This window comes from Argopecten irradians, chromosome 4 (assembly GCF_041381155.1).
Source record: "Argopecten irradians isolate NY chromosome 4, Ai_NY, whole genome shotgun sequence".
NCBI classification, from domain to species: Eukaryota; Metazoa; Mollusca; class Bivalvia; order Pectinida; family Pectinidae; genus Argopecten; species Argopecten irradians.
Genome location: NC_091137.1, coordinates 14605808 through 14618239, shown reverse-complemented (window position 1 = coordinate 14618239; position 12432 = coordinate 14605808). Strand labels below are relative to the sequence as shown.

General features: G+C 32.3%; 1 protein-coding gene across 1 annotated transcript in view; it reads left to right on the top strand.

Annotated features, from left to right (window-relative positions):
• Positions 1-352: 352 nt before the first annotated feature.
• LOC138320701 (ETS translocation variant 1-like) overlaps positions 353-12432 on the top strand; it is a 57485-nt gene continuing 45405 nt past the window's right edge. Inside the window, exon 1 of the mRNA XM_069263868.1 lies at positions 353-429. The gene's annotated coding sequence lies outside the window, so the exon portion shown is untranslated. The remainder of the gene's footprint in view (positions 430-12432) is intronic.

Here is a 12432-nt window from a genome sequence, read left to right as displayed (position 1 = left end):
CGGCAGGTGATTAAACGAATGTTGATTTTAAACAGATCTCTCCTGCTGCCCACGTGGTAAACACGCTCCACGTGCAGAAACTTATATTTCACCAATCAGTAATCGTCTTTCATAACTTGAAAGGATGATACTGTACCTTAACCTCTCAACCAGTGAAATTTTATGTTTCATACTATCGGTAGCAACATAACTAACTGATATATCGACCAATTGACACCGGTATTTTGGACCAAAGAAGAGAGTATACGTGAATAATGTATTGACCAATCAGCGGTGTGCTTTCAGACTGACATCTGTGATTGAAAGCTGAAGGTATAGTGGCTGGTTGATGTGAAGGAATCATTCAGGGTTTACCTGTATTAGGGATTACTCGTTATCACAGAGTATCATCAACATAGGCCTAATTTTGGATATCTCACACAACACAAGGTAAGCATCTCAGCTTATTATGTAACGCAGACTTCAATATCATAAATTTGTAGATATCATATAATTTTAATTATTATATTTAATGCATTGATTACCAGTTATTGCATTATATTCCTATTATCATTTAATATTTAATAATTCATAGGCACTATAGCTGATTAAAAGCAAATGATATTTCATTAATCTAATATTAGTTTCATGAGAAGATATAGAACAAAAAGTCAGTTTTCATTTCCATTTAATGAACTTTATACTTATTGATCAGTAGAAAGATTTTTACTCATATTCATTCAATATAATATATATAAAATCTACAGGTAATTGTAATTATCGATTTTGTTAACTTACAATAAGGAGAAAATACTTTATCAAAACTAGAACTGTACCTAAAACATGCGATTGATCCACCATATAATACACTACAAATATCTTGTTACGGTTTGGGTTTCGGAAATATGAATCCCGTATGGTTGATTATTTGAGTATTTCTCTACATGTAGCCAGATTCCGTGGATGACAACTCCGAGACTCTAATTGTATTGATTTAAATAGCTGTCTAATTGGCACCATCTATCATTTAGGAAACACGTGCATGTCTTTGTGATCTTGGCAGTCTTTCTGGATTAGTTTGTTTCATTCATTCTTAAATAGATTAATGGCAACAATTACAAAGTCTATTGAAACTAGATATTCTTATTATACATTACTATGCTGGCATAAATGTGATAATTTTCTTCTTCCAAGCATAATACAAATTCAAGAAATTTGCTAATACCGCGAAATGTTCCAATTCAATTTTCAAAATTAATAAAGGATAACATTTTCCTTTTAGTCGATTTTATTTAATGAATATATAGTATAGTTTTTCTGTAGAGTCCAGAGTCCATGATAAAACAAAGGTTATTTTAATTGACATTAATAGTATAAGTAGTCTATAAGTAAGTCAGCTAAAAATACATTGTTATATTTAAAACCAGACACGTGTCATATGTTGGTAGGTATCTTTATTGTGGTTTATAATCCTTAAGAAAACTTACAACCATAAACGATTCCCATCTTGGAATTAAGATAATCGCAATCAAAGTGTACATCAATTCTCAAAATGAAAGCTAGTTATCAAATCCAGATATTACTGGGTTATCTTACATTTACGGAGTTTAATATTTTATACTAGACCGCCAAATTAAAATCCGAAGATAACAACGCACGGGACTGGAAGACAACCTGGAAATGAGGAGAATTTAGCCCTCTTTTAACCAATGTATTCGTTTTACCTGGCTTAGAAGTTTGATATCGTTTCTTTAGAACATGACCTTCGTGGGAGTTTAAAACAATTCTAATCAGGATTAATATGCAGGACATTACTTAGGTTAAGTGTCCGGAAAAGATATGATGTGATGAAAAAACATCAGAGTTTGATCAGTAGTTATAACAATAAGGCTATCGAATGTTATTGACAAAATATATCTGATATGCTCTCGAATACGGATTGAGATTTGAGTAATTATTGATATCCTAAATCACATGCACAGTCTGTGGTTCTCTTGATATTTTACACCATATATCCTACTATTTATTAGTATGGAATTTCAGGACTCTTTTAGATGATAAGCTTAATTATACATTAATTGGGGATGTTAAAAGGAAGTTAGTGAAATAGTGTTAATTTTGAAAGTTGGTTTTATAAGAAGTTATATTATTGGGATTTTAATATTGAATATCATAATTGTAACAATCCCAATACACTTTTGAATAACAGGTCACAGTTTTTTTTTTCTTTCAAAAATACAAAACTATCATGTCATAATTATTATAAATGAAATGGATAGCGTATGTATGTATCATTTTAAATTTGCATATTCATGATACATTTAATTCAGAAAGGAATAAAGCTTTCATTTTGAAATTTTGAATTTATTCTACTGTTCTATACCGAATAATTTGACAAAAGATTAGTCAAATAGATATTAAAGGAAAACAAAGGTAGACGTTCATATTAATCATGGTTGGAATAAATAATTTGATACATTATTTTACTAGACTAGATATAGACCCGTATAATGAAAACAAAATCGACAAAAATATCAATAGGCTTGCTACAAACCTGATCTATTATACATTCCTTTCATTTGATTCCATTCATTTTTCGATTGATAATCGTACAAAAAATAAAACAAGATTCCTCAATATGCATGTTTATTTACTTTCATTAATACAGATCCTCATTTATGTATTTACAATTAACATTCTTAAGAATCAATGGTACGGTTGTATTTTGACTAAAAACAAGCCGATTGGTTTTGACTCTCATGTTAGTATCCGAGCCAGATAAGGTAGATACATAAGTAATGTTCAGAACACAACTTTCATTCTCGAAATTCAGTCTGTACTTGAATGTTGTTAGTATGTATCTGGTGAATATCAACACGACCATCTTCTTTATCCATCGCTATAAACAATGTACTTTTTATTCGGGCTGCCAAAACATCAAAGATACTAGACTTTACATTTAGGTTACCTTAACAGTGTTACTCTAGGATACTGTACCTATGTAAACATATACTCACAACGAAACACAGTTTTCTGGTCAAATAAAAAAATGCGACTTTGATAACGCTTGCATAACGTGTATAGAAAAGAATGTTAAATTCAAAATTTTAAATCAAATCAATTTTATAAAAATGGATGATAATTACATTTGTTCTAGTTAATTACTACTTGAAATTATGAAATTATGGTGTTTAGCTTGGTTCAAATTGAAATCCTGATATACGACATTGTTAGTATATATCGGATGTCTAGCAGCTAAAATAATATGTATCCAATACGGATACATATTATATTTTCATATACGGTAAAAAATATGTATGTTTGCAAATGTATATTTGAAATATTCATTCTCTTTTTGGCCATAGTAGTGTTGTGTATGGAATGTTCCATATTACATTCTAACATTAACTTAGATTCTTGTTAATACATTAACTTTTTTTACCATACAAAATGTTCTTACAGTTCTAAATTAATACGATTTCATATCTGAGAATAATGCTGTGTTAATAATTCTGAAAACTACCCGACAAAAATATAACAGTTGATACGAATAACTATATTTATGTATTATAACAAACAAAATTTATCTTATCAATAGAAATTATTTATAAACAATGGCACGGATTTATTCACTCCTTTTTCTACACTGATAACACCTATTTGGATCTGTCAGCCATGCGGTTTATTATTAGTGAGTATGTCATGCTATTATCGGACCGTAATCTGGCGTGGTTACTCTACAAAACAGGTCTGTGAGATAGAAATAATTAATTAACTGGTCTATAAACACTAATCCCCTATCAATCATTAATGAGAAATACATCACACCACCAATGATAAACAGGTGTATCTCGTTAGAACCAGTCACGTTAGGTAACATTCCTGAATCGTGATTTCGGGGGATGTTGTAACTATCAGCTACTCCAGGGTAGTGAAGTTATTTTACGATATTTGGACAGAAGGATGTTCTTTGAACCTGAGGTAATACTTCAACTAATGTATATGGTTATCATTTGGCACCGTATACAGGCCCTTTATACTTAAAAACGAAAATCAACATAAGATGAGATGACACATTTTAATTGTCATATCACAGCTAATCAAGTAATCGGAACACACCACAATATTTTGAAATATACTATATTTACTATTATCAAACACTATGGTATTACACACTGCAGAATAAAACAAACGTAGTTTGTAGAATTTATTTCACATAACATATTTTAGTCGTGAAAGCATTTACTATTTCATATTTGGTCTTGAAACGACTAAATTTATATGAATTTATTTGACATTAAAACCAATATGTAGCTATATATATATCCATAATATATATGATTATCCATAAAAGAATTCATGATCAAAACGTTATGAATGAGAAATTATATAAGAAAATAGGTAATAATCTTAATAAAATATCCAGACGTGGAAAGTTTAAACATTAACTGCAAATAAAATTTGTAATTAGGTTTTTAAAGTCATGTATAGCATGTTACAGAATGGATATCTACACCTTCGCAATTATCAATAATAGAAAAACAGAAATAATAATGTATGTTGAAATGCTACAAACATTACTCACCTTACACAACAGAAAAGACAGATGCACTTGGTCATAAAGATAGGAAATATAGGAATATACATTTATAGCATCACATAAAACCAGCCATCTATACAATATACCAAAATCGGAACTCAGATTGTACTCGTCCAGAAAACATGTAACAATTAAGACTTGCCATATTCTATTTAACAGAATATTAATTTCCATGAAGGTTATCACATAAATACGTGACGTTTCTAAACACGTACTCCGGGTAATTTAAGGCTTGGTATGTCTTTACGTAAGCTTAAAATAAATGAAAAATTTGTCTTTTATTGCCAATTAGGATAAGGCTACATATAGAGTATATCAAAAGTGAATTATGCTTATTGTTTACAATTCTGAAATAGTCTATACCATACAGTGTTTTATCCTTCAATGCTTTATCTTGGGTGTAAGGGACATCATGCAGCTGTTTCGTCCTTCTATGACTATTTAAGGAATATGTGGACACCACAACTGTTTTGATCTTAACTGACATGCCAAGAACTTTCAAACATGAACAAATGATGAAAATAAAATAGGATCATACCACATAATGTATTGCGTGAAAATTCAAATTCCTATCAATATTTGATGCAAGATGGTCGATAGCATGTTTCTCGAAGTTACTGTGATTTTTTATAGTTCACATAATGGCAATTAGAAATTGATATTGAAGAGAAATGGTTCAGTGATTTACATTGAGAATTTGTTGAAAGAAGCCAAAAGAAATTCATAAGTGTAGATGTCATAGTTTTCTTTGTTATTTACATGTATATCACGAACAAGGTGATATTCTTTAGATGAGCCCCTGTGTAACACTGTAATCAGTACAACAATTAATGAAGACCGAGGTAAATTACTACTCGACCTCCTGATCAGATCGGGGATGCTCCCCTATATATTGGGGGAGATGACGTATAAGATCCCTGTTAATGTTGATAGTGGCTCAACATTGTTATGGGATTGTTGTAATAGGGTCTCGGTAATAAAGTAGAATATCTCTTCAAAATATACGGTCCTAATGTCATGGAATTGGTGTGAGACCCCCAGTTCATATGTATACATCATAGGTTGTTTTCGTTTAGTTTAAGTTTAGATTGTTGCTCATATGACTATGAAAGTAAAGAACTATTTTTTCGATATTTTAGAATTATTATTTTAGATTTCATTCAAGTCCTGTGTTGAAATTTAACCATTTAATATGAATGCCTTGCCATTTAACTTATTCCATTGTTTTATACACACTGTTTTGGTTAAGTACTTTACTATTTCAATCCCCTCTGTTCTTGATGTTGCTGGACCAATCTTCTTAGACGTCAGTGTAAACGTCTCTCAAATTATGTTTGATGATTTTAGGATGGCATTACACTCTTCTCCCGAATATAATACTAGCTTTTCGTGATTATAATATCCGAAGTTAAGATTACTTGCTGATTTATTTTAGAGAGATAAACATAATATAAACATAATACAGAGTGAATTAAACTCTACAGAATGTGTTTAATGTACTCTGTAGAACTAAAGATCATTCTGAAGTATTGTTTATTTCTAAATCGAGCTTCTCCTTTTCATTCATTATATTGTTAATGACGCCATCAGTGTTTATGTTTCATGCATGGTAAGGTTATATCAGGATGCTGACGTAAAATACTTTTTCTATACCATATTAAACCCGCTGGAACCAGAGTATAGCAGCACAAAAAGTACTGTATCTGAAATTTGAAAACAAATCTTATAATAAAGATCTTTATGGAATAAGGAAAAATCTACAAATTTTCTTGGGAATTCCATTTCCATAAAAGTATTATCTGGATTTATATGGATGCTTCTACATAGATTGCATTAGAAAGCATACGATTATGGTATTGATAAATCTCATAAGGTTATATACAGTTGTCTCACCTTCCGGATTACACATACGAAGTAAATCTCTGATTTCTCTCATTCAGATAAGGGTAGCAAATGGAAAAACAAATATGCGTATTTAGTCAATCCTCGCGAATAACTGCTTCCAATTTAGAATATTAGAGTTACTATGAAGTAAATGCCTTTTAATTTCCACTCACCTTATAACAGGATTAGAGGGCCATGGTTTGTAATTTACAAAATGTCAATTTGATCATGAGTGAGGACTGATGCGCTGAAAACCGCAAACTGGCTGTAAAGGGAGTGTATTTGTTTACATAATCCCGAGGTTTACTATTTATAGTTAATACGAAATGGCCGAAGGCTATGTATTTTACCTATAATACCTATATAATTTAAATCTCATTATTAAAGCAAAGAAGCTACCCATGCGATGGAAAATAAAACTTTTGACTTGAACAATTTCAAAGTATTCAATTCAGGCACTCACTCTTTGGTTATGTTCGCTTTAGTGGAGTGAAGGGTAGATGATATGGCCAACATAGTGGTGTAACGATACAGACTTTATTGATTAAGATTAATAATAAACATTCTAGTAACCCATAATGGCTACGATACATTTATAATATGCATATGAAATTTCGCTGAAGTTACAGAAAACTCCCACTAAAATCTATTGACTTAAGCTTTTCTCTCAACGTTTTAAAAAACACTTCTTTTAATAACAATATTTTCATAAACAACTATTATGAATTTACTAACAGCATTGTATCAACTTATCTGTACAAGTTTGACGCAGGGATAATGACATCAAGATAAATGTACATTTCACTTGGGAGAGTAAGTACATTGTATACCAGTATAAAAACGTCAATCAAATGGACTTCAATAAAAATAGTTCTTCAGGTATTCAAAATATTTGCATACAACATCTTACTTGTGGAATACGCAGAATATTATTCAACAGTTATGATGATAATTTGCTACCCATGCAGTTCATCAGACACATTATCCATCAGCGTTGATACCATTGCCCTCTGTGCAATTTGGTACCTTGAACAAGAATATCATATAAGGAAGCATTACATTGAAGCAATGCATTTAAAATTATTATTATTCACGGGTAGCTTTCAATAGTTATGAAAATGTAAAATGTCAAGAACGGGTCGCTTTAATACTTGTGAGGTACAAAACACATGTATTATTATGTTCAAATAGCACGTTATGCAGTCGTGGGGTTTTACGATCTCGTCTTGATAGCTCCCAGGTGGTTAAGGCACGTGCTTCTGTTCCTCTAGGAGCAGTTGTGGTATGTATAAAAACAAACATGGACTACGTATACGGCGGTATAGAACTTTATATAGTAGGTACGATTTATATGGGATACCTATACACATAACAACATTGGTATCCTTTCGTGTAAAACAGGCTTTTTGGGAATGACATTTTGAAATATTGTAGAATCCACAAGCTATTGAAAACCGACTTCAAACATTAAGTTGTGGTCAATAAATAGGAACATGTAAATATACACAATCGAAATACTTAGCTACTAGTAAGGCATGATCATGGTCATGGAATGTGTCCTTCGGTTCAACATCAATGATGTATTACTCAAATAAACCGAAATAACACTATAGAAAATAACAAAGCTACAATTTTCAGCTTGCCTGTTCATACCAGTAAGGAACGGATATTGTACACTCTTTTCGCATTGGTCTCTTTCCATTCTTATGTTCAATGTTTCATAGCTAATGTCAAAAACTTTTACTTTCCTCATCGACTGATATATATTTAAACTCTGAGAAGAAATATCTCCTTCAACCGCTAGGATATGTTGCAAAGTCCTGATAACTGAATTAAACCCTAGATTATTTCATGTAGAGGACACGGGGTTTTACTATTAAGCAACGGAATAGCAACAACTTCTGAAGCGATGGAATCATAACGGCTGTCCTATATAGTGATCATGAGTCGATATAGTGGTGTTATAGAAATACCTAATGGTAAAATAAGTGACTATTAATGAACAGTCGATGTTGTCCTAGATACATTGTTTCCTTACTGTACGCTAAGTGTACATAAGGAAATAGGATATATGCTCCTTTTAATTCTTCTTTTTATCATCTTAATGAAAGCACGAGCGTCATAATTGATGATCTGATTAATTTCTTTAATTATAATCAGTAACATATCGGTAAAATACGTGGCTAGGATGAAAGTGATGTGTTTTTCTGATAAGATATGTTGTTGAACACTAAACAACTGACACTAAAGACCATGTACATAATACTACCGAACAGTTTTTTACATACAATTTATGTATGAGTACCAATGGTAGCTTACAATGGCAAGCTTCCCAGCACACAGCGACCATGATCTTAGGTCTGCGGGGGCAGTCTGGATATCACGTGGAAAGTTTCGACGAGAAAGTAATGAAGCTGTCCCGTATAGTCAGAGATACTTGGCTAGTTGTATTATCTCGGCTAAACTGGGTAAAATGTGTGTAATCTTCCGCATGTATCACACCATACCTGGCCATACCTGGGACACCTGGACACGCAGGTGATTACAGGTGATTACACACTAACTGATGACGACATACCTGGGTTGTGTAAATAGCTACAATGGGAGGGAGACGGGGCGGGATCGGTAAAGGAAGAATTGACCATTATAAAACATATCTCATTGTGTCATATATAACTCAAATTGCATACATATATCCAATAGGTTTATGATTTTGCAGCTTGCAGCAGTGTTACCGATAGAAACAATAATTTCGAGTATATTGTATTTCTATTTAAATATTGGTCTTTTGCTCTCACCAATTGTCTACTGCATAAAGTTTGTATAAACAAGTTGCTTGTCCAGTAATTCACTCCAAAACGACATAGTCTAAGACACGGTTACTTTGTACTAGACAATAGCTTTGTTATCTCTTATCTACTGATACCATATACTAGTTTGAGATTTGTTACTGTATCTTGGTTCCATCAGTGGTAAATACATTGTGTATGTCATTAGTGCCATTATTCCTATACCATATTGCTAGCACATTGTCCTGTTTGGGCCGTATAAAGTATCGTGACTGAAAATACGTTGAAATGGACGACGTATCCTTCTACCAAGCACCATACTAGATCACGTCAGTTTTCGTGTTACCTTGAAATCACTATATTGTTAACAATATCTATTTACACATCTTACAGTCTCTATTAGGTTGTGTGACCAAGCACCAGCCAGAAACCTGAAATATTTGTTGTTCAATCGAGACCATGCGTGCCTCCTCTGAAGACCTGATTCTGGTTGATTTCCATATTTAGGTCCTGTAAACATTAAAAAGAACAAGATATTTTTAATATCGATGATGAGTGAACAGCTGTATGGTTTTCCAAACATCGCTGAACGAATAACCAAATGGCTATATGTATGGGGCTTTGTATTCTTTTTTTTTGTGTTTATCTATATGTGACCTTAATTCGTTCAAGTCTAAATAACATTGACCCAGATTTGCCAGAACGATGACAGCAATGAAGTCCGTTCTTCTTCTGCCACATCTGGTTTCTTTTCTCCATTTACTTTTTGTACTCGTTGTAGAAGAGACCTGAAAATGATTCTAGATATTTGGTTGTATTACTAAAAAGATAGATACCGATCTTCATTCCAATAGTAAAAACAATAAGACACCGTACTAAACCTGGTGTCCAGACTTAAGGTTGGTGAGACCTGTTATGACGCTAAAACGAGCCTCTGATGGTGACATTGGTAAACAACGCTCATAGGATGGTGCCATCGATCGAATATGATAATGATAAAGTATTCATCTTGAAAAATCTGAACTGAAAATGACAAATGCAGATTCCAACATCGACGATTTTTTTATATGGATGTGTTGCTTTTGTCCATATTCGTGGCTGTTACAGATTTATGATATCTATTGAAGTATTGAAGATTGAACAAATAAAATGGACCTTAAATTTGTTGGATGCGAAAATCTGACTACATTTGATGTTTACACATAGAATTATGATGTAGAATCAACATACTCTAACAGTGATACCCATTTTAGTGCAACTCTCAAATCATTTAGAATGAATTTTTCAATGACTAGGCGAAGACAAGATAGGCTGGAATTAAAGGGCGTAGGTAGGAAGCTCAGTGTTGGGGCATGGCAAGAAGAAGGCAGACATTTTCACTTGCAGTTTCGATTTGGCTTCTTAACATTGAATGTTTCATATAAAATATAACTTTAACAAAAATGAAATATTCTATGTAGGTTATTTTTATATATTTCTAACCGTGCTTGTACATAAATCAATAATGAAGTCTTTAAGATACACATGTCTTTTCGGAGTTAGTCATGGCACTTTTCCTACCGACACAATTAGTACAAATATGAAAAGTTAAAAATTATTGAAAAGAAACTACGATACTTAGCAAAAGTTTTATGCTAAAAATTTAAAAGTTATAATAATAAAAACACGTGTATGTTTCAAACTGTGTCGCGACCATTGTGTTCTTATCAACGCATTCGTTTAAAGACCCCAGTTACCTTATAATTCATTAACTAAGAAACTAATTAATCTTAAATAGTCCATTTGAGATCTTTATTAAATTTGCGGAAGATTACTTAATCTTTTATCTCCCTTGACTTCAATGAAGCTTTTCCAATGTGAATTGTGTGTTAAGGCAATGTGCTTACACTGTTTCCAACATTGACTAATTACACTTTACCACTTTATTTGAATAACATAGAAATTTTTTTACAAAATGCTAAGTTTCCAGGTACATTCAGTATTTTATATAATCTGTCCATGCATACGTAATATTTAGGGATGGTTTAGGAGGTCCGGATTGATTGTGTAATTAGTAGGAGAAAAGACGGGCCATTGTCGAGTTGGAGGCTATCTAATGACAGTTGATAATCCAAACATATGAAATAGGTTTTTTCTAAGATTATGAAGGACCTCTCCAAAAGTGCTGGCAAAACCACATAATTGCCGGAAGTAGACATTTCTCATCTTTCATTAAGGTTCGGACGAACTATAAGGGGATTGCCATAAGTAGTAACAATTTATAGATATGATATAAGCTGACAGGTGACTACCCATAGTCATAGTTATGAATCATTTCATTGTGGTAGATAAAATACAACATATTTACCGTGCCCAAGCTTAATAGAGCCGCCCCACTGAATGCCACACCTTCGCTCAATAGACTGACTTTAATATTCAACTCTTGCCGAAATGACGTAATGATCTATGAGGACAAAGTCTAAATTTCTGCTAACTGAGATACCACAATAAATCCTACAACTTATCTGATATTTATAAGTCAGTTTCGTACAGAATTAAGTATAAATGGCTACTAAGATAGTTTTTAAGTGTGTTCATTAATTATAAACGCTAGTAAGTTAATACCAAATAGACGGTCAAATAGGCAATATATCTAAAGCCTTATCAATTATGCATTAAACAAAATCAGTTTTCGATATTTATTTCTGATAGTTATAAATTTCTTGCGTAGCTACAGTAAGTATAAGGACAAGAAACCGAGAGAATAAAAGGTATAGAAATTATAATTATTTTATGGAATTGATTGCATATACAATCCTATTTACGAGTAGACGTTTAACGAGCATTGAAAGATACATATTTTTATAGAGCTAAATCTCCATTGCCTGTTAGTCTGTGTGTTCCTGTTTCGCTCTAAATGTTTGTTCTGGTTTACCGTAATCAGTGTATACCATTTAGGTTTTTTTCAATTCGTTGACATCCTGCTTTCAGGTTAGAACAAAATCTTTGATTAGTAGAAATACCATTTTAAACTGTTTTTGTATAATCGCGGTTCCACTTGGGATTCAAACTGATTTCATATTTTCATTCGGTGATGCAACGTTGACGCGTGCGATGAGCTTGCAGCTTGATAAACACTAGAACTATCCATTTCCAAATATAATTGCATTTCATATTAAATCATTCGCCTTAATTGTTGGA